General features: G+C 42.3%; 1 protein-coding gene across 8 annotated transcripts in view; it reads right to left on the bottom strand.

The window, feature by feature from the left end:
• Positions 1-23614, bottom strand: part of R3HDM2 (R3H domain containing 2) — a 152525-nt gene that overhangs the window by 68458 nt on the left and 60453 nt on the right. The gene's annotated exons all lie outside the window — the stretch shown is intronic.

Below are 23614 nucleotides of genomic sequence, written 5' to 3'. Positions count from 1 at the left end.
GCAAAATACCACGGCAAAAAAACGCTGTGTGAACAGGGCCTTAGGTTTCTCAGTGGCGATATTAATGAAGAGTTGTGTAAACCGAACCTTTCAAGTCTGCAACAAGCACAGTAAGTTAAGGTTACAAACATGGTAATTAACAATGATTTTTGTCTCAAAAATAATTTCCCATACCACCCTCTCATAGTAGTAAAATATGGCCAGAAATAAAAATACACAAAATAAAATACACATAAACGGCGCGCTTCATCTGCTCATATGAGACACAGGGATGTATCATTAGGATTAGGCTATACTCAGATGTGGCGGTTTTGTTGCAGATTATCAGTGGCAAAAACAAGTACACTACAATGGGGCTACATTCACACAAGCGTGTCAGATCTATTGGAGGATGCTCTGCACAATGAGATCATGCACAAGCTAAACTGTAATGATCCTAGGGGCAGGAAATCCCAAAAAAGGGTCAACACCATATTTTACAGATTTGAGAGCATCCAAAAACATTTATACGTGTGTATGAAATTCTACTACTCCCTTAGGCCGGATTCACACGAGCGTTGCGTTTTTGCGCGTGCAAACAACGCAGCGTTTTGCGCGCGCAAACACTATTTGACAGCTGCGTGTGTCATACGTGTCTGATGCGCGGCTGCGTGATTTTCGCGCAGCCGCCATCATAGAGATGAGGCTTGTCGACGCCCGTCACTGTCCAAGGTGCTGAAAGAGCTAAATCTTTCAGCACCCTCGACATTGAATGCCGAACACAACAGCGAAAAACCTGTTAAAAAAAAGAGAAAGTTCCTACTTACCGAGAACTTCCCGGCCGTTGCCTTGGTGACGCGTCCTTGGTGACGCGCCTCTCTTGACATCGAGCCCCACCTCCCTGGATGACGCGGCAGTCCAAGTGACCGCTGCAGCCTGTGATTGGCTGCAGCCTGTGCTTGGCCTGTGATTGGCTGGAGCTGTCACTTGAACTGAAGTGTCATCCCGGGAGGTCGGACTGCAGGAAGGAGACAGGAGTAATCGGTAAGTTAGAACTTCGTTTTTTTTTACAGGTTCATGTATTTTGGGATCGCAAGTCACTGTCCATGGTGCTGAAACAGTTTAACTCTTTCAGCACCATGCACAGTGAATGTCTCCTGACGTCGCGGACCGGAATTTTTTTTGCCGGGTTCGGCCAAAACGAGTTTGGCCGAACCCGGTGAAGTTAGCTTCGGTTGTCGGGGTTCGCTAATCGCAAAGACACTCCGTTTGGATGTTCGGAAACAGAAAAGCACGTGGTGCTTTTCTGTTTACATTCATCCTTTTGACAGCTGTTGCGCAAACACGCAGTTCGCACGGAAGTGCTTCCGTGCGACATGCGTGGTTTTCACGCACCCATTGACTTCAATGGGTGCGTGATGCGTTGAAAACGCTGAATCAACGGACATGTCCTGAGTTTTTTGCAACGGAGCAACGCTGCGCAAAAAACGCTGCCATGTCTGCACGGCCCCATTGTCTAATATAGCTACGGGCAACGCACGTGAAAATCACGCGCGTTGCACGCGCGTATTTTACGTTCGCCTGAATAAGCCCTTAAAAACACAGCACCTTAGGGCTCGTCCACACGCTGCGGAATTTATTCTGGCCGGAATTTTGGACCGAAAAAAAACGCAGCAGAATACAGTAGCAGCGTAGCGGATGAGATTTAACAAGTCTCATCCACACGCTGCGTAAAAATTCAGAGCAGAAATTGACCTGCGGCGCGTATTTTTCGGACCACAGCATGTCAATTCCTGCTGCGGAAAGTGGCCAGAATTGCTGCGTTTTTCAGGAGATGTCACCATCTCCTAACAGTGTGAAAACACAGCAAAATACGCACCATATTCTGCCGTAAAAACCGCAGGAAATGGTGCGTTTTTGCCGCAGCGGAATGTCTGCGTTTTTCAACTGAATTGCTGCAGAAATTTTCTGCAGCAATTCCGTTGTGTGGACAAGCCCTTATAGTTGTATATAAGCATGGCAGAAATAAGAGATCTTGGGGACCAGTGCCACAGGAACAAGTGTTTGTTGCATATAGCCAGGTCCCTACTGTTTACTAAACAAATGTAATGTGTACATAAAGAGATCTATGTATCGCACACACATATATATATATATATATATATATATATATATATATATATATATATATAAAAAAGTCACAGATTTCTATATGTCAACAACCCGACCTGTAAAGTCACCTCCCAAAAGTGTGGCTCAGAGACCCAATTTTAACAATTTGGCAAAAAAACAAAACACCACCACCACCACCACAATGTATATAGTGGCCATGCGTCAGCATAGAGGGAATAACGCAATCTTAGATTCATGTAGCGGATGTCTCTGTGCTCCACAAGAACTCGTCAATTGTTGTTTTATCTGCAGGAAAATTCCAATCACAAACATGACTGAATGTTTCTAGAATCAATCACGTAACGTGGGGAAATCACAAAAAGCAGAGATCAGAATTCAGCAGCACAAAGTCCCCAGAAATCACAAACCAGAAATCCGACCGTTCTTTATACATTTGCCTTTACATCTTAAAAAAAAAAGCAACAAATCCAGCCAAGAAACACAACGCTGCAAGGTTCAAATGATACTATGAACGTTTTTAATCTCATTGGAAGAAGCAGATAACCAATCGCAACTCCAGCTCCGTGGCAACCAGTTCTGTCACCATGTGCAGCCGGCGAGGATAAGCCTCACACGCTGTATTATAATCTGTGCAGGGAAGGTGTGGAACATGGGAGCTTCCAGCTATTTACAGGCTCTTTACACGGCTTTTTGGCCTATGTTTGACACGTATGCTGGGAAAAGCTCAAGACGCATATGTTAAACGCAGTCTGAAACAGAAGAACTGTGGCATCCGTCACCAGAAAGTTTAATGGTGAACACATACGTTAAACAGATACCATTATAGTCTATGGGCAACGGATGCCACTACTAGGAAATCATTTATCGAATAGGGGCTGTATCCGTTTGACGTATACGTCATGAAAGACTATTATAAAGTCCACGGTGTATAGGTGAAATGTACACCTGTGACATATGCCAAACAGTGGCACACATCACCCATAGGCTTACATGTGATTTTAAAAAAAATAAAAAAACGTACATAGCGCGGTATACATTTTTTACGGGGATCCCCACAGGATACTAATGGACCACAATGAACACGTGTGTATGTCAGGAGCTTTCTGGAGGTACATGCTAAACATAGTACAAAAACGTGACGTGCACATCGCCTCACCCAGGAAAATCTCTCAGTAAACCAAAGACTAGTGTCTGACTAGAAATACAGATTTCCTGGATATTTCAAAAGAACCGACAAGAAACATGCCGTCCTACTAACGTACTAACCATATGTCGTACTGTGGGAGACATTTGCTGCAATTCTGTGGTAAAAATCCACAGAACTTGCTGCTGTACCAGGAAACACATTTGTATGTGAAACCGCCTGAAAACATGAGGTGACGCCATGCCCGAGCAACACTTCACTTGAGGGGTAGTCCTGCCCAATCAGAACTTCACAGTAATGAATTCAATCACTTTTTAGATGCCATTTAAGGCCCTTTTACACCGGTCAGTGCAGCGAGCACATCGTTGATTGGCGCTCCTTTGCTCCAGTCACACGGAGCTATGGATGGGGACAAGCGGTCGTTACTCCAATCGCTCGCCCCCATACATTATCATCATGTCGGCAGCGTATCTCATTGTTTACACAGGGAGATGTGCTGCCGCCAACGATAATATTTCGCTTTTTTAAAAAGATACGACCAGCAGATGACCGAACGTTTGCTCGTTTATCTGCTGATCGTTCCCCTGTTTACACTGGGCAATTATCGGCAAAGAGCCTTCTGTCAACGCTCGAATGCCCGATAATCGTCCTGTGTAAAACCCCCTTTAGGAGGTTAGTCACTTGTACCTATCAGCTATTGCTAGGTGGCTGTCTCCCTTGAAGAGAAAATGGTGGTGGCAGAATCTGGCTGTGGGGATGCTTTGCATCGGCTGGGACAGGAAAACTGGTCAGCAATGGGGAAAGATGGATGGCAGTAATACAGGGCAATTCTTGAGGAAAACCTGTTTGTCTGCCAGAGATTTGAGACTGGCACAGAGGTTCACCTTCCGGCAAGACAATGAGGCGGGGGGGATTTATTAAGACTGTCTTAATGTAAAGAAAGTTCAAGTAAAATGAACCTAAATTATTAAGATGCCAAACCCCCTTATTAAAACCGTGCCGCAAAAAAACAAAAAGGTCGCAGTTTTTACTAGAAAGTAAATAAATTCCCTTAACCCCTTCAGGACGCAGCCTGTTTTTGGTCTGTGGAAACAGACGATTGTTTTCAAATCTGACATGTGTCGCTTTATGTGTTAGAATCGTTTGGATAGGTAAAAGCATTCCAAAGTTAGAGATTGTTTTCTCGTGACATACTGTACTTTGTTAGTGAAAAAATGTCGAGAAATTCAATATTTGTGAAAAACGCCACATTTTAGAGAAAATTTGCAAAAATTAGCATTTTTCTAAATTTTTATGTATCTACGTGTAAAACAGATAGTAATACCACACAAAATAGTCACTAGTTACCATTTCCCATAGGTCTACTTTATGTTTGCATCGTTTTTTTCATGTCCTTTTATATTTCTAGGACGTTACAAGGCTTAACTTTAGCAGCGATTTCTCACATTTTCAAGAAAATTTCAAAAGGCTATTTTTACAGGGGGCAGTTCAGTTCTGAAGTGGCTTTGAGGGCCTTACATATTAAAAAGTCCCCATAAATCACCTCATTTTGAAAACTGCAGCCCTCAAAGTATTCAAAACAGTATTCAGAAAGTATTTGAACCCTTTAGGCGTTTCACAGGCATTAAAGTAAAGTAGAGGTGAAATTTACAAATTACATATTTTTTGCCTAAATTAATTTGTAATACATTTTTTTCGGTTAGGGTATGTTCACACGTGCATGTCGGTGACGGCTGAAATTACGGCGCGGTTTTCAGGAGAAAACAGCTCCTGAATTTCAGACGTAATGGGCATGTGCAGGCGTTTTTCGCAGCGTCCATTACGGACGTAATTGGAGCTGTTTTTCTATGGAGTCAATGGAAAACTGCTCCAAATACGTCCCAAGAAGTGACATGCACTTCTTTGACGCGGGCGTCTTGACAGCGGCGCGTTAAAAAAATGACCGTCAGCACAGTACATTGTAAAACCCATTCAAATGAATGGGCAGATGTTTGCCGACGCTTTCAAGCACTATTTTCAGCCGTAATTCCAGGCATAAAACGCCTGAATTACGTCCGTAAATAGTGCGTGTGAACATACCCTAACACAGAAGGTTTTACCAGAGAATCGCAAATCAATATTTAATCCCCAGATTCTGCACTTTAGAAATATCCCACATGTGGTCCTAGTGTGCTAATGAACTGAAACACCGGCCTCAGAAACAAAGGAGCACCTAGAGGATTTGGGGGCCTCAGAAACAAAAGGAGAACCTAGAGGATTTGGGGGCCTCCTTTTTTTAGGAATACATTTAAGGCACAATGTCAGGTCTGAAGAAGTCTTGTGGTGCCTAAACAGTTGAAACCCCCTAAAAGTGACTATATTTTGAAAACTACACTCCTTAAGGAGTTTTACTAGTGGTATAGCTAGGATTTTGTCTCCACAATTTTTTTTGCAGAATTTAGTGGAATTAGTCTGTGAAGATGAAAATCTACTTTTTTTTTAATGCTAAAACACAGAATCTTTTCATTTTTGCAAGGAATAAAGGAGAAAAAGCACCGCAACATTGGTAAAGCAATTTCTCCCGATTACGGAAATACCCCACATGTGGTCATGGACTGATGTTTGGACCCACAGCAGAGCTAGAAGTGAAGGAGCACCTTTTGGATTTTCGAGCACAGATTTTGCTGGCATAGTTTCCGGTGCCATGTCTCGTTTACAATGCCCTGGAGGAACCAAAACAGTGGAAACCCGTCAAAAGTGACCCCATTTTGGAAAATACATCCCTCAATGAATTTTTGTAGGGTTTTTTTGTATAACTTGGTGGAATTAGGCCATGAAAATGAATATCAACAATTTTGTCCACTAAAATGTTACATTTTTGAATTTTTACAAGGGATAAGAGAATTTCTCCCGAGTTCAGCAACACCCCATATGTGGTAATAAATGTTTTCGTATCAGAAATTAATTAACCCTTTCAGGACTGATCCTTTTTTGCTTTTTCATTCTTGTTTTTCACTCCCCGCCTTCCAAGAGCCATAACTTTTTTCTTTTTCCGTCAAGAGTGGTGTGAGGGCTTATTTTTTTAGTGGGAGGAGTTGTAGATTCTATTGACACCATTTTAAAGTAACATATAATGTCCTGGGAAACTGAAAAAAAAATTGCGGTCTGAAATTAGAAAAAAAAAACTGATTCCTCCACTGTTTTTTTGGTTTTACGTCTTTCACCATGCGGTAAAAACGACAACAACTTTATTCTGCGTCTCATTCCGATTACGTTGATACCAAATTTATATTAGGTTTTGTTTTTATCTTTTACTACTTTTACAAAAGAAAAGACTGTTTAAAAAAAACCAATTGTTTTGCATCCCCAAGAGAGCCAGAACGTTTTTATTTTTTGGTTGATTGAGCGGTATGAGGGCTTATTTTTGGCGGGACGAGCTGTAGCTTTTATTGGTACATACAACTTCTTGATCACTTTTTATTAAAAAAAAATTTTTAAGAGCGAAGGTGACCCAAAAAAAAAGCGATTTTGGCGGTTTAAATTCTTTATTTCTTACGGCGTTCACAGTGGGCAATAAATTATGTTTTATTCTGCACGTTCGTACGATTAGGGCGATACCATAGGTATATCGTTTTATGTTTTGCAGCGTTTGCACAATAAAATCATGTCTTTATAAAATAGTTTATATTTTGTGTTGCCATATTCTGAGAGACATGACTCATTTTTCAGACAAAAAAAGCTGTGTAAGGGCTTGTTTTTTGCAGGACGGTTGTAGTTTGTATTGGTACTATTTTGGGGTAAACGGACTTGATCACTTTTTAGTCTATATCTTCGATGACCAGAAAATAGCAATTCTGGCATTGTTTTTTTTTTTTTTTTTGCGGTGTTAACCGTGCAGGAAAAATAACAGTTTTATAGATTGGGTCGTTCCGAACGCAGTGATACCAAATGTGTGTACTTTTTTTTAATGTTTTAATTTTTTACCTAGGAAAATAGTCTTATAGGAAAAAAAGCAGTTTGTTTTTGTAACTTATAACTTTTATAAAATATTTTTTTGAACTTTTTTTTTTTTTTTTACCCGCAGCTCTGGTCGCTGCCAGAATACATTACATTACCTAGTAGTGTAACGTATTCCAACTGTCAGTGTGACGTCACAGTCACTGAGGCCGGATTCACACGAACACGTTGCACTTCCGTGTGTCATCCGTGTTGGCTGCGTGATTTTCACACATATGCCATGCTTATGACACACGGTTTTGAAGTGTAGAAAAAGAAATGAAGTGCTTTTATCTTTTCCTTAATTTCTTTATCTACTGTTGCGCGAATCACGCGCGTCACACGGAAGTGCTTCCGTGTGCGATTTTCACGCACCCATCTTCCAGCAGTTTTGCCTGGAAGAATGGGCAGAAATGCCAGTGTGCTGATGTGATAAGATAATAGACATACCCCAGGAGACTTACGGCAAAATTTGTCTCCACAAAGTATGAACTTCAGGGTGTAAATACTTTTAACATTAAAAGGTATTTTCCGGTCCCTAAAAATGTATGACCTATCCTCACTGTGAATCATTGACCCAGATTTAGCGGCGATTCACAGGTATTGCAGCGATTGGGAGAAAAAGGGTTTTATACTGTGAATCGCCACTACATCGGTGTCGGCGATTCAAAGAGAGCAAGTAGAAATGAAGGGGGAAGCAGTGCTCGCATGAGCGCTGCACGCCTTCAAAACAGCTGATCGGCGGGGGTCCCAGGAGTCAGACCCCGAGCGATCAGCTATTGATGGCCTACCCCAAGGATAGGCCATACATTTTTAGGGACTGGAAAACTCCTTTAACAATAAGAAAAAAAACCCTGGAGAACATTCATTTCAGAAGGCACTGTATATGCTTAACACACCTGTTTTACACAAAATATCACCTGAAATAGATACACGTGTCATGCTGTAAACAATATTTGTAGAGTATCTGTACTTTCTGCAAGCTTTGATATGTCAGACATATTAAACGTTTGGACCGGTGGGGGTCCAGGTGCTCAGACCCCTACCATCGCTGAAATGAAGGTGCAGAAGCGCTCAGCGGTGATTGGCACTCCATGTCGTGCTGAAGACTGCTTAAGGTGCAGGGTACTCAGCTGAGCGCTTCTGCACTTTCGTTTCAGCATCTGTGAGGGTCTCAGTACCCGAATCCCTACCAATCCAACCTTTTGATACGTCTCTATACATATTAAAAGTTTGCTGAAAGTGCAGTGACTCTATATACTGGGTATTTTGGCCAAGCAAGCGACAGCATATTGGTGGGGGTCTGACTACTTTGACCACCACGATTGGTACAATTAGGGGGCCACAGTGCTCTATGGGGCATCAAATCTCCGTCTGAACTTCTCCTGTCGGTTTAGGTGCGGTGCAGTTACTGCAAATCAGCCCCAATCACTTGAGAATTGTCTCTGCAAAGTGCATGGACAGTAGCAGCGACGTGCAGAAAAAATACAGACGGGTCATGGCCTAGCATAGGACGTCACTTGCTATGGTTGAAAAACAAAGGCTATATAACTGTGCTGTACACAAATGGTTCTGGATGCAAAAAGGAACAATTTATACTTCTGCCTGAAGTGGTTAAGCAAATTTATTTGTGAATGTCAAACAAAACAGAATTACCGATACTGGTCGAACGCAAACCCTCACTGGACTGATCCATCTAACCAGTAGTGGACACAGACAGCTGCCGGCCCCCTGTGCAAGAACAGTATATGGGCCCCTTGCTCTCCAACAATCAGCAACTGCCATAGAATTCATCATCTCCGGCATTTACATGCAAACTAGCAGGCAGAAGAATTGTTATACGGACAGTGGGCCCCTTAAATACAGAGCCCTTGTGCAAATGTACAGGTTGCACCAATGTCCGCCGCTTAATCTAACCGTTGCCTCACCTAAGATTATGATATGGTGTGGTGTGGTAGAGGTGGTACCCAAATTGTGGGAACTTTATTCATTCACGTAACATTAAGAGTAGACAATTACACAAGGTCATTAGATGAAGACTTGTTTCCTTCATGGTCAGAGGACGGAACATTACATGATTTCTCCATGATGGTCCAATTGAGTGGCTACCAGGGTTTCCTGATTTAACACTGTGGGGTCATGTCAAAGCACTTGCTTTCTCTGAAGATACAGGCTTTTGTTTACACACGGATTTACACGGCAGATTTTGTTGCAGAAATTGTGCGCGACTAAATATTAGTTCCATTTATCTAACTGTGGTTGTTTCTGTAGCGGGCGCATGGATTTCTACAAGTTCCATTCAGATGAATGGAATGAATTTTCAGTCACAGAAAACCTCTAACAAAATCTGTGACTGCACCCTTACTCTTCCTGACATCTGCCGTATATATTCGGTGCTGTCGGGCAGGGCTTCCCGCAAAGCACAGTACCATTACGTCACGGTGATAGTGCGGACTCAGGAGCGGAGTCCGCACTATCACTGCCGGGCGCCAGCTGTATGTTACAGTTGGCACCCTGCTCTAACGGCCAGGACCGGAGCTAGCCAGCAACGGAAGCCTCCTATGCCACGCTCTGAGGCGGGCCTAAAAGGCTTCTGGTACCATCGGCAAGATGGCGCCTTTTCACGAGCACTGGGGGTCCACTGTATGTTACAGCGGACACCTCGCTGAAACGGCAGGAACCAGAGCTAGCTCAGATTCCTGCCATTAACCCCTTAGATACAGCGATCGCTGCATCTTAGTGGTTTGTAGCAAATCGGCAGTCCTGCCACGCGATGGCAAGCCTGCCGACTGATACTATGGCAACAGGAGGCCTAACAATGGCCTCCTGCCTGCCATTACAGAAGCAGATTAAGCGCCAACCGGAGGCGGAGCCTGATCGGCTTGCTGTCAGTGAACGGACAGCTCTAATACATTGCACTACATAGGTAGTGGAATGTATTAGACCATCAAACTGTTGGACCTTCAAGTCCCCTAATGGGACTAAAGAAGTGTAAAATAAGTTGTAAAAAAAGTTAAGTAATAAAATAAAAAATACAATCGTCCTTTTTCCCTTATCAAGTCATTTATTATTTTAAAAAAGTCATAAAACCTGCGCAGTGAACGCAGTAAAAAACTAAAAACATACTGCCAGAGTTGCGATTTTTTAAGCCACCTTGTCTTCCAAAAATTGTAATAGTGATCAAAAAGTCACACGTATCCAAAAATGGTACCTATAAAAACTATAGCCCGTCTCGCAAAAAATAAGCCCTCATACAACTCAGTAGACGAAAAATAAAAAAAGTTATTACAAAAGTAATTTTATTGTGCAAAAAGGTGTAAAACATGAAAAAGTGCTATAAATTAGGTATCGCCGGAATCAAACTGACCTGCAGAATAAACATGTAACTTATGACGCGTGGTGAATGCTATATAAAAAAAACCCCAAAAAAAAACAAAACATAATACTATGCCAGAACTACCGTTTTTTTGGACACCTTGCCTCCCAAAAAATAGGATAAAAGTGATCAAAAAAGTCGCTTGTACCCCAAAATAGTACCAATAATAACTACAGCTCGTCCCTCAAAAAAACAGCCCTCATACCACTACATCTATGAAAAAATCAAAGTTAAGGCTCCAATAAGTCAGGAAATAAAAAATATGCAGTTGTGCAGGCCGAGGGGGAACACTTCTGTTTCACCAGGAGAGTTATCAAGGCCCTGGAAGGGTAGGCCCCAATCATATCAGCTGGAAGCGAGGCTGCCCGTGTTATACCAGGACACCACTCCCAGTAAAATTAACCAAACTGCAGAGGGTGCGGAGTGTGGACCAAAAGGGGGAAAAGAAAGGACACCATTTATCAGTGCGACACCGGCCTGTGCAGAAAGAATTGCTTCACAGCGTAACACACATTATTTTATTGCTTACCACATTATTACACCACCTGACTATGCCCCTGATGTTCTCTGCCCGGCTTACGTGTACCCCCACATTATAAACTGAAATACCAGTAATACGGAAAAAAAACTACTACCAAACAAAATCCACGCTCCAAAAGCCAAATGGCACTCCCTCCCTTGTGAGCCATACAGTGTGCCCAAACAGCAGTTTACTTCCACATATATGGCAGCGCCATAACCGGGAGAACCCTTTTAACAGTGGCATAAGCTGGGCACGACATGTTTCCAGCTGAAATGTCACATCGAGGCAAACATTTTAATTTTTACTTTGCACAATCCACAGCACAATCCTTTATGGAAAAGACCTGTGGGGTGAAAATGCTCACTACACCTCTTAATAGGGGTGTATTTTCCAAAATGGGGTCACTTCTCAGGAGTTTTTTTTATTATTTCACATCAGAGCCTCTGCACTTGTGAATCAACACTTTGTAAATCGCCAAATTAGACCTCAACTTTGCATGGTACTCTTTCACTCCTAAGCCTGGTCAAATGCCCAGGCAAAAGATTAGGGCCACATGTAGGGCGTTTCTAAAACCGGGAAAAACAGAATAATTCGAGAGCTGTCTTGTTATGGTGGCACAAGCTGGGCACCACATATTGGACAAAAAAAATAATCCCATTTTCACACTGCAACATCGAGTGCACACTAATTTCTGCAAACACTTGCGGGGTAAACATGCTCACTACACCCCTAGGTGAATACCTTGAGGGGCGTAGTTTCCAAAATGGGGTCAATTCTGGGGGGTTTCTGTTTTGGTCCCACAGGGGCATTGCAAATGCGACCAGAATCCAATCCAGCAAAATCTGTAATCCAAAAGCCAAATGCCGCTCCTTCCCTTCTGAGCCCTACTCTGTGCCCAAACAGCAGTTTATGACCACATATGGGGTATTGCCGTACTCGGGAGAAATTGCTTAACAAACGTTGTGGTTCTTTTTTTCCTTTATCTCTTGAGCAAATGAAAAATTGAGCCTTATTGAAGAAAAAGTATTTTTTTATTTTCACTGCCAAATTATAATAAAATCTATGAAACACCTGTGGGGGTCAAAATGCTCCCTGCTTCACCCATAGATGAATTCTTCAAGGGGTGTAGTTTCCAAAATGGGGTCATTTGTGGGGGGTTTTCAACTGTTTTGTTACTTCGGGGGCTTTGAATATGCGACATGGCCTCCGCAAACCATTCCTGCTAAATTTGAGCCGTCGTGTGTCCAAACAGCCATTTAGGACCACATGTGGGGTATTGTTTTATTCGGGGGAAATTGTTTTACAAATGTGGCGGTGCTTTTCCTCCTTTAGTCCTTGTGGAAATGAGAAAAAAAATTAGCTAAACCTACATTTTCTTTGAAAGAATGTAGATTTTAATTTTCACAGCCTATTTCAATAATTTCTGAAATAAACCTGTGGGGTCAAAATACTCACTATACCCCTAGATAATCTCCTTGAGGGGTCTAGTTTACCAAATGGGGTCACTTTTGGGGGATTTCCACTGTTCTGGCACCGCAAAAGCCCTTCAACTGGACATGGTGCCTAAAATATTTTCTAACAAAAAGGAGGCCCAAAATCCACTAGGTGCTCTTTTGCTTCTGAGGCCTGTGCTTCAGTCCATAAGCACACTAGGACCACATGTGGGATATTTCTAAAAACGACAGAACCTGGGCAATAAATATTGAGTTGCATTTCTCGGGTAAAACCTTCTGTGTTACAATTTTTTTTTTTAATTAAAAATTAATTTCTGCAAAAAATTAAATTTGTAAATTTCACCTCTACATTGCTTTAATTCCTGTGAAATGTCTAAAGGGTTACGAAACGTTCTAAATGCTGTTTTGAATACTTTGAGGGGTGACGTTTTTAAAATGGGGTGACTTATTGGGGTTTCTAATATATAAGGCCCTAAAAGCCACTTCACAACTGAATTGGCCCCTGTAAAAAGTGTCTTGACATTTTCTTGAAAACTTGAGAAATTGCTGCTAAAGTTCTAAGGCGGGATTCACACGCCCGGGTCGTTCCCGAGCCCGAGTGTCGGCCGGTAAAATCGGCCATTTTGCCCGGCCGGTTTGCATTCAGTTTTGCATCCGTGCCGGGCCGGGCAGATCCGGACAGTGACATCAGCGGCAACTCCTGAAGGGGAATCGCCATGTGTTCGGGGATTCCGCTTCAGGAGTTTCCCCTGATGTCACTGCCCAAATATGGACAGAGACATCAAGCGCTCTGTCCAGGAGCGGAATCCCCGAAAACACGGGGATACCGCTCCTTCAAGGAGCTAAAGTGCGGCTAGCACATAGCAGAGCGGGGAGATACCTCCCTGCTCTGCTATAGTGGCGTCGCTGCAGTAGTAGCAGCCGCAGCAGCTGCTAGCGGCGCCATCGAAGGTGTCGCCAGGCCAGGGTGCTTTTCAAGCAGGGGAAGGGAGCCAGCGCAGCGCTCCCTTCCACCTGCTGTACACCCCGGCCCTGCCACACCATGTACAGCGATGCCATTCGTCAGAATGGCATCAACTCCTCCTCCTCACATGCACTCTGCGCTGTGAGGAGGAGGTGATAGAGCGCAAGCGCCGGGAAACCCGGCCATCACTCGGAACACATTCCGGTGATGGCCGTGTAATACCCGGCCCCATAGACTTCTATGGGAGCCGGGCGGCCGGGTACCCGGGCGAAGATAGAGCATGTCCTATCGGTCGTGTGAGTAGCCCCATTAGGGGCCTATTATTCCTAATGCATCCGGGTGCCGGCCGATTTATGAACGGCCGGCACCCGGCCGGGAAACCCTGCCGTGTGAATAAGGCCTTAACCTTGTAATGTCCTAGAAAATTAACAGGATGTTCAAAATACGATGCCAATCTAAAGTAGACACATGGGTATGTTAATTATCAACAATTTTCTGCGGTATAACTGCGTGTCTTACAAGCAGATACATTTACAAAAAAGTTTTGCAATTTTTCGCATAAATTTTGGTGTTTTTCCACAATAAAAATATTGAATGTATCGAGAAAATTTAGCAAGTAACAAAAGTCCAATGTGTCACAAGAACACAATCTCAGAATCTCTTGGATAGGTAAGAGCATTCCGAAGTTATTACCACAAAGTGAAACATGTCAGATTTGAAAAATGAGGCTCAGTCAGGAAGGTCAAAAGTGGCCAAAGAGGGAAGGGGCTAAAGACAGAATTGTTGATGCTTGTGATAGCATTTAGCCAGATGTTTTGGTGAAAGTTAGGCTGGGTTCACACAGATTTTTGCAGGCAGAAAATCTGCCTTAAAATTCAGTTTGGAATTTCGAGGCAGATTTTGTTCTGCCTCCACATTGAGCGCTGCGGGCAAAAAACGCTGCGAAATACGCCTTCTCTGCCTCCCATTGATGTCATTGGGAGGTCAGAGACGTAAATGCCCGAAGATAGGGCATGTCGCTTCATTTTCCCGCGAACCGGTTTTTCAGCTCACGGGAAAAAACCGCCTCAGCGTCAAAAAACTCTGTGTGAACTTACCCTTAATCAGGAATGGAAGAAGAGGATAACTTTAAACACACCATAATGGTGGAGCACATATCGAAAACATTCTGTACACCTTATGGGAAATTTTCTGCTTTCACATAAAATTACAGTTAAAAGCATAACAACGAATAATGTTTACATGAAGCCATTATTTTTATGGTGAAATTCTCTACCAGTTTGATGTGTCTCACATCTACCTTCTCATTTGATCAACTAAAGTGGAGTCCAAGATAACAGCATTGAAGTTGGCTGCCATGTTGGTGAAATGGCCGAACACGTTTCCCCCTTCCACAGTTTATGTCTAAATCTAAGTCATCACTGTCTGCCAACCTGTTTTGATTCTATTTGGGTGGTATTTTTTTTAACTTTGAGACACAGTGTACGTTTTCTCTCTGTAACTTCTACTCCTGGTTTTGGCTTACAAATAATGAAGCAAAATAATGACCCAAAAAATGAAAGTGTGAATGAGGTCTTACGGTGCAAGTGACCTATACGCCGGTGTGACATTATTAGGCTCTATTCACATCTGCATTGGAGGCTCAAAAGTGCTGCATGCAGCGTCATAGGCCACACGGTGGTCATCAGCATAGCTAGGTGAATGACAATACCTAATCAAGATAAGGAAAATTATTTTTTATAATCTTATCTAATGTTTACACTGCAAAGCAGCTGTTCTGTTAGGCCACGGATGAAAACCAGTGACCCTCAATGTCACAGGCCAGCCGCTAGCTAAAGCAGCTCTAAAGTGTGAAGATCCCACCAAACTGCTCCCTATGTTTCAGCTCTCTGGATACCTGTGAAGTGGGACACGAGGAATGGGGTGCGATGTTCGAGTTCACAGCAATTTTGGATGTGACTTTCCTAGTAACATCATGTTGAAAGTCACATAGGAAGAACAATGACAAAAAAGGGGAGATTTATTAAGACTAGTTTCATATGCCAGTCTGAATTGGAAACAAGCAGGAGTAAGATGCGACAAAGTTATTAAAAGGTGCACGCCACATTGTTGCATTGTCGGCTGTCCATGCGCCACCGAATGCAATCTACGGCGGCCAGTTCCTAGCGTAAATTATAGTAAATACGTCATTCTCCATCCACTTTTAAAAAAATACTAATAATTTGAGACTAGTGGGCTGTTTGTTGCAAGGCGCTTACTGTATATGCCTTGTTTGATGCCACATTCATCACTTCATAAAATCAATGGGCAACACAAACAGCAAATGGAAAGCAATTTGGCGGATATCACAATCTAGAATGTCAAGGTCCTCTGGGTTTTAGATACAGGTGGAGGCATGGATCTGGAATTGTACAGGGCATGGGCTTATCAATCCAAGATATACATTAGAACAGCATCTCCGATCCCATTTCAGCTCGCCACATAGTTCCCCATTGTAATTCATTATGCAGTCCTGAATATTTTTGGCCTATAACTCATGAGAGGTGACGTCAGGAGTCTAAGTAACTACAGCCGATCACCACGCTCCTTAGGAGAGCAGAATAGCTACCTGGTGATCTGGAGAAATATTGGTGGCATGAGTGGACGATGCAGAACCAGAATTTATGGTGGGAAGATAGCTGTACAAGGGTAGTTTTTTTTAGTGCAGTGTATACAGGGGGACATGCAATTATTACACAGTTAACGCCTTTAAAAATATAGAGACTAATAGATATTATACTTTACTTTTTTATATATATATATATACATACACACATATATATACATATATATACACACAAAGACAAAAAAAAAAAAAAGAAGGTCAGCGAAAACTTTTATTCCAGTCCAAGTAGACAGTTCAGAACAGATGTTGTGGCACATGAACTGCACAGCAGCAACACACACCTAACACAGCTACATCATGATGCTCCCCAGGTCTTTAATCCTATAACTTCTTTACAGGGTTACAGCAAAATGCAAATATAAAAAACTGTATGAGGTATGCGGGCATTGTCTGTAGCAGCCGGCTTCATTTCATCTGTCTCCAATGGTATGTTCATGCAACAGATTTTTCCAGTGGAAAAACCCAAAGCATTTTCTGCCGATATTCCGCTCCTGATCTTCAGATGTCTGCCGCGTTGTCCGCATGCAGATGATCACCATGTTTTTGCAGCGATACAACACCCTCGAAACCTCGTCAAGGATGGACCTCGGTTTTGTTTTTTGTTTTTTTTAGCAACACTGTTTGCTATTCTGCTCACTAAAAATTCCGTCCCGTCCGAACAACTGGGTGGATTCCCATCGACATCAATGTAAACCTGGTCACCGATGGAATTTAGGCAGATTTCAACACAGAAAACGAGTCAGAATCAGCGTGAAAATTGTGTTGCATGAACAAGGCCTTAGCGTAAATACTGCAGATTTTCTGCAATGGAATTAGTTGTGGAAAATCCACAGCATAATACAGTTCAAAAAATTCCAACAGGCCAGGTTGAGTTCACACAGATAAATTCAACCTGGCCTGTTGGATTTTTTTTCGATCATTGTTAGATGCAGTCGTTGTGTACCCCATCAATAAAAGCCCAACCCATGTTACAATTCGAAGCAGAAGTCCAGATCATCACAGTTGCAAGTAGAGATGAATCGTCGATTTGTCGTTTTTAATCTATGGCATGGTCAGTCACAACAACAACCTTCACAGACCAACTGTGAAAATGGCCGATTTGGAGAGTAACTATGTGAACATTAATTATTTATAAGTTCAATATAAAATTCTCATAAATTTGTAATTACAATGACGAAAATAAAAACACGAAAAAAAATTCAATTGAGAAATGTTAGGAAATCACACCAAAAATCAGGTCATGAAAATAGACTAAAAAAAGAAAAGTGCAATCACAGCTATGAAGTGCAAACAATCACTGATCTCACCCGCTCTACAATCCACAGCACTGAAGCCATTTTATTTCACTATATGTTTGGACAAATTTCAGAAGATGGGCAGTCAATGTAACTAGAAATTTTGGGGGAATTCTTTTGGAGTTCCTGTTGGCTGGTTCCTTGTGTCTACGGTAATGTGTCCACAATATAACCTATACAGTCATAATGATAGAAGCGTATCACATGTGAAATAGCCGATATCTTTCCAGCTCTATACATTTGATCGTTTTTTTTAGTGCTCATTCACACGAGCGTGAATCTCCTCACTGTGTGGTGTGTGTTGAAATAACGCACAGCACGCGGCGCTATTGATTTCAATGGGGCTATTCACACATGCGTGAGTTTTCACCCATCGAGTGTCCGTTGCGTGAAACTCAATGTATGTCCTATATTGGTGCATTTTCACACACATAGCCGACGATTGAAGTCAATGGGTGCGTGAAAACCACAGACAGCACACGGATGCACATCCATGTGCTGACCGTGAATCACGCATCAATTACATGAAAAAAAAAGTGCTTGCGAGTGCGTGAAAAACACATGCCACATGCAAAGCACACTGATGCATAACGCACACGGACAGATTTAATGCACGTTTTTTTTACGTGTGGGTAAATCGGTCACGCTCGTGTGAATTTAGCCTTACTCTTACTGTATGATTCAATGTGCCATCTTTAGCCATGCCACCCGGGTCGTTCACAATTTTGCATGTAATTCTTAACCCCTTTCAGCATTTTCAGACATTTTGCACCTCTAGTAGCCCAGACAATGTTCACACTTTTGACATGCACTAACAAAACCTAAATTAAAATTGAAATAAAAAATAAATAAAAATCATACGTTTTATACGCCAGTCTGGTTTTCTGTCCGGTTGACCAACCGGATCCTGACCGGTCAGGTTTTCTGTGCAATGTAAGTCTATGGCAACAGGATGCTACAGGTGAGCATCATGTTACACCATACGATTTGAAATCCGTTTTTATTATTTTTTTTAATCACCCCAAGGGTAAAAAAAAAAAAAAAAGAAAAAAAAACACATTTTAACAGGATGCTAAAACATGATGTGAAACTAGCCTTAGGGCCTGTTCACATCAGCGCTTGCCTTCTGTTTGGACTTTCTGTTCATCTGTCCTGTCAGAGAAACAGATAAATGGAACGTCAAACTGAAAGTATTCTTTCTGTTTGCAATACCATTGATTTGAGGTTTTTTTGGTTTCAGTTTGCATCCAATCCGCTAGGTTTCCGTTTTCACGGAAACAATTGGTCAGGCTGATGTTGACCACGCCCTGTTGCTTAAAGAGGCTCTGTCACCAGATTCTCAAATCCCTATCTTCTATTGCATGTTACATACATAGTTACATAGTTAATACGGCTGAAAAAAGACACATGTCCATCAAGTTCAACCAAGGGAAGGGAAAAGGGAAGGAAAAATTTGACACACATGATCTCCAGTCTGGACGTCATGTGTACTCAGAATCCTGACACTTCTGAATCTTTTCTGTGAGATTTCCAGCAAGGGAAACGAAATCTCGTTTACCTCGTAATCTCGCGAGATTACGCGTGGCTTGCTGGAATCTCACAGAAAAGATTCAGAAGTGTCAGGATTCTGAGTACACATGACGTCCAGACTGGAGATCATGTGTATTTATTATCAGGACACTTGTGTATGTGGCTGCACATCGTTCTAGTAAGAACACTATGTGCTGTGTAAATGAATGGAGAGGAGTGCATGATGCTGATTGGTCACTGATTCGTCAGCATCATACACTTCTATTCACAACGCCCAGTTAGTAAAACAAGTAAACACACCCAGTAAAAAACACAATACACGCCCAGTTGGACATACGAAAAAAAAAAACACGCCCAGTTGTTCATTTCAAAGCTCATTTGCATATATATATATATATATATAAATAAAATAGCTCACAACTTGGCCAGCGTTTTAAAAAAAAAACAAAACGTTACCGTTATCTACATTGCAGCGCCGATCACATGCAATAGGAGATAGGGATTTGAGAATCTGGTGACACAGCCTCTTTAACACCACCGACTTTTCTTCAAAATTGAGTGAAAAGCAGCAAATTTAATGCAAATATGCGGTGTCAAAAATTGTGACTTTAACGGAAGAAATCTGGTGTGAATCGTTTAATAAATTCCCCCCACTCACTACTCTTTCTAAAAAGTAAAGCACTTAGCAACTGAATGCTACTTCTGCATTGGTCTCTGTAAGCAGAGAACCAAGGAAGAAGCTACATGGCTGGTAATAGGCTGCTTGTATGTAGGTTCCAGCAGCCAGAGGTGAAGTAAATAAGGGGAGCGGTGTCCCTGCTGTGACTACCGGGGTAGTAAGAGGGCCTGCTCGGATTACTGACCATGCTGTGACTAAAGTGGAAGTGCCCACTGACAACTAGGGAAGTCAGGGGGGAAAAAAAAAAAGTCAGTAGAGGGAAGCGGGCACTGCTGTAACTACATGTAATTCCAGGATTGCTCAACCCAATTGAAGGATTCCTAACCGGCTCCTAACTTTTTGGTTTCTAGACCTGACTAAGATTTATCTAAGCCCACAGAAGTGCAGTTGGTAGCCGTAACATTAACAACATTAACAGGGAAGTGTGGTAAGAGTAGGTAACAGTATACTAGTATACTGCCTGTGACTGGGTGACTAAAGCCAGCTCTCCATAGCATCAACAATGGCTGACTTAATACCCAAGCTTTCAACTCCGTGACAGTGGGGTAATAAAATCTGGAGAACAAAACTGGTGTTCTAACGTGCAAATATTGTATATTGTAAAGCAACAGAAACATTCATGTGCAGAACTTGTGTGTGGAGAATCGATTTAAATAGATTTTTACCTCTTCCGTGTTATTGACCAAACTCCTGGTTATGGCTTAGAAAAATGCCATGACTTCTACATGGCAAACCCTCACATCTAAACAGCTTCCAGCAACATGTTCAACTGTCAATGCATTTCCTAATATAAAACACCTTGTTGCAATAGGGGCTTTTTTATTTGACAAAAGGGAATGTCTAGACTTAACATGAATATCCTAATAAAAATCGATTAGTATGCCGATACTTTGTGCGAGACCACTTCAGGAAGAAATTCCCTAGCACATTTCGCTCACAACGGATCATACTGACAGCGCGGATTTATCCATTCTTCTATCTTCTTCCACCTACATTACGTTACTTAAAGCCTAAGGAATGATCATGGTAAATCACAAGAGACTGCAATGCAGACTTACTGGCAATTAAAGAGTTAAAGCTTTCTATTTTTTTTTTTCTAATTTCAGCCTGGGAACTGCTATTGACGTCACAAGACTATCACTTGGCAACAAAGACATCGGGATATCCTCCACGGGGGTTCCCTGAATGGCTTACATGGAAATAATTCTGTGTCCTTTCAATCACATCGAGATCCAGTTATAGAGCATGGCACTGAGCTGATCAAGGTCAATGCAGGGTTCTTTGTCCCCCCGGTTTTCTTAGAATCTCCCTACAAGCCAATACTGGCTTTCCCGTCCCAGTCCCACCCCTCTCCATCTTCTGCTTCACAATGCCAACCTGCGTCATACAGACGGAAATCCCAGCTGACGTAGATGCATCAGGACAGATGCTCTGCAGCTTGTTCGGGGAGGAGGAGGAGGAGGAGGAGAATGCAGATTCTAAGAGGGCAAAATCAAAGCAGCAGCAGAAACAAGAAATCAGCACTTTTCACATAACTAAAAAAAAAAAAAACGACAAAAATGACAAAATCTCCTTCCTAGAAATAACCTTATTCTTGCTCGTCAATAGTCAGCCAATAATGCAACTACAAAGAGAACGAGACTAGATGGCAGATATACATTAATACACAATGAACGTCTTATCTGAGGCAAGGTAAAGGATGCGTGGTCTCGTAATCTAAGACTTCTAATGAAAACTAATAATTGCGGACAATTAAGACGCTTTGTGGCAATTTAAGATCACACTAAACAAAAAAGCATAGCTTAAAAATAACAATATACATGCCAAAAAGTCTGAAAACAGCCCATAACTGATATAACATGAAATGCAGTAGACGGTAGAGACACTCTGGAAACCCTGAATAAGACCTTACGTACATGTCCGTATTGCGGCTGCGTTTTCTACGGAATAGGCCACCCATGTACAGCCATAGGCAACCTTTTTCTAGGAGATTAAACCCTGATCCGAAAGAAGAATAAATGAATGCAATGCTTCATTGGATGCCATAGGTACGGAGGTACTCTCCCCTAGAAGCGTTGCATTTTCACCCACATCCAATATTGCATTGTTTTACATTCTAGGGAAGCAGGCACATCACCATGTCAGAGGAGAGGCATGCCATATGCCAAACCGAGAAGAAAACAAAGACAGGAAAGCAGGTGGCCACCGGTGAATATGGCTGGAACACAAAGTTGGTTTGCAGCTTGAAAGTCAAAATTAGAAGGGTTTGTCTTACAGGTTTCCTGATTGTTTTCAAGATCGCTGATTGTTGTCGGTGGATTGAGATACAGAGGCGGAATGGTTTGATGCAATGAGTCAGTGTAGGCAATCTTCTGTGACCAAAACACTGCAGCAAATATAAGGTCTCATATCTACAGGGTGACATCGCTTACCCACACAGATACACTGTAGCAAATTCATAAAGTAGGACTAGGTGAGGATATTCTCAGACTATAGATGTAAAAACACTGGGGCAGATTTACTACTGCGTCTACGTCTAGAATGTCTCTAAAAATTGCTAACATTTTTGGTGCATTTCCTTTTCGACTAATTTAAGAACAGATGTTTGCGCCTCAAAAAAGACCTTTAAAAAGGATGTGCCGCTTAGTAGGAAGGGGTGTGGCTATTAAAATCACCAAAATGCACCAAATGAAAACCAAGCCAGCAAAGAGTTGGTATATGGAGGAGAAGTGTCTAGCACATCACCACGTGATAAATCTGTAGCATCTTGAAACTGTGTGGTCTAAATTTACACTATCTAAACCTATCAATATATGTACGCCGGCCGAACACACAGATTTTGGAGGTACTGGTTGACCATCTTATGTGTGGCGGTGTCCCGAATCCCCACTCTCAACAGATGTCAGAAGAGAGAAGAATCAGGCTTTTCTCACTTCACCATGTTGAAAACACAGAAGCTGAGCCAATCTGAGCGTGCATGTGTTCGGGCGAGTCACAGGAATAGCGGTTGGCCGAACGATCATTCGGCTTAGCGCTATCTAAAAAAAAAAAAGTGTATGGCCAGCTTTAGGGCCTGTTCACATCAGCGTTGGCTCTCTGTTCCGCGGTTCCGTCAGAGGTTTCCGTCGGGTGAGCAACGGAAAGTCAAACTGAAACCACATCTTCCGTTTCAGTCACCATTGATATCAATGGTGACAGAAACATTGCTAATGGTTTCCGTTTGTCACCATTCCGGCAGGTTTCTGTTTTAATGACGAAATCAATAGCGCAGTCTACTTATGGTTTTTAATTGCTCTACATTCTTTTAAAAAAAATCTATAGGAAACTACAACTGCAGACCTGCATCATGGCTTTTACATATATACCACATATACCATTCTGCAGTATTTTCCCCCACTGAAAATATAGCACATAAACCGTAAAAAAAAAAAAAAAGTGTCGCGAGAACCTGGCCCCTCACAAGGTTTAGAAAACGCCTGAAGCTACAAAATGTATTGGATGCTCCACGATCACTCAAGAGGCCTCAACAGACTAAATCCACGGGTAACATTCATTCACTTCGAATACATCTAGACCATAAGCAGAATGAAAACAAAACCGGTCCAGTTTGGAGAAAGTGTATGGACTCTACATGATCCCTACTGGGAAGATCAAGGACACTGGTGGCCTCATTTCCATAGCACCTTACGTGTGGCCCGTGCTACTTCTCCAGTCAGATGTCTCCATTTTCAGTTCCTCACAGAAATCCAAGGTAAATATTCCCTCGGAGTGAGGGCTGGTGGGAACGAGCTTTTGATAAGCAGGTGGCTGTGGGGGGTGTTGAGCAGGAGAAGGGGGGGGTTTGCGGAGCTGCTAACAGTTGTTGGTGTGTCTTTTTTTTTTTGCCTAATTAAAAAT

Source organism: Rhinoderma darwinii, chromosome 2 (assembly GCF_050947455.1).
Source record: "Rhinoderma darwinii isolate aRhiDar2 chromosome 2, aRhiDar2.hap1, whole genome shotgun sequence".
Taxonomy (NCBI): domain Eukaryota; kingdom Metazoa; phylum Chordata; class Amphibia; order Anura; family Rhinodermatidae; genus Rhinoderma; species Rhinoderma darwinii.
This window is presented reverse-complemented; position numbering and strand designations above follow the sequence as displayed.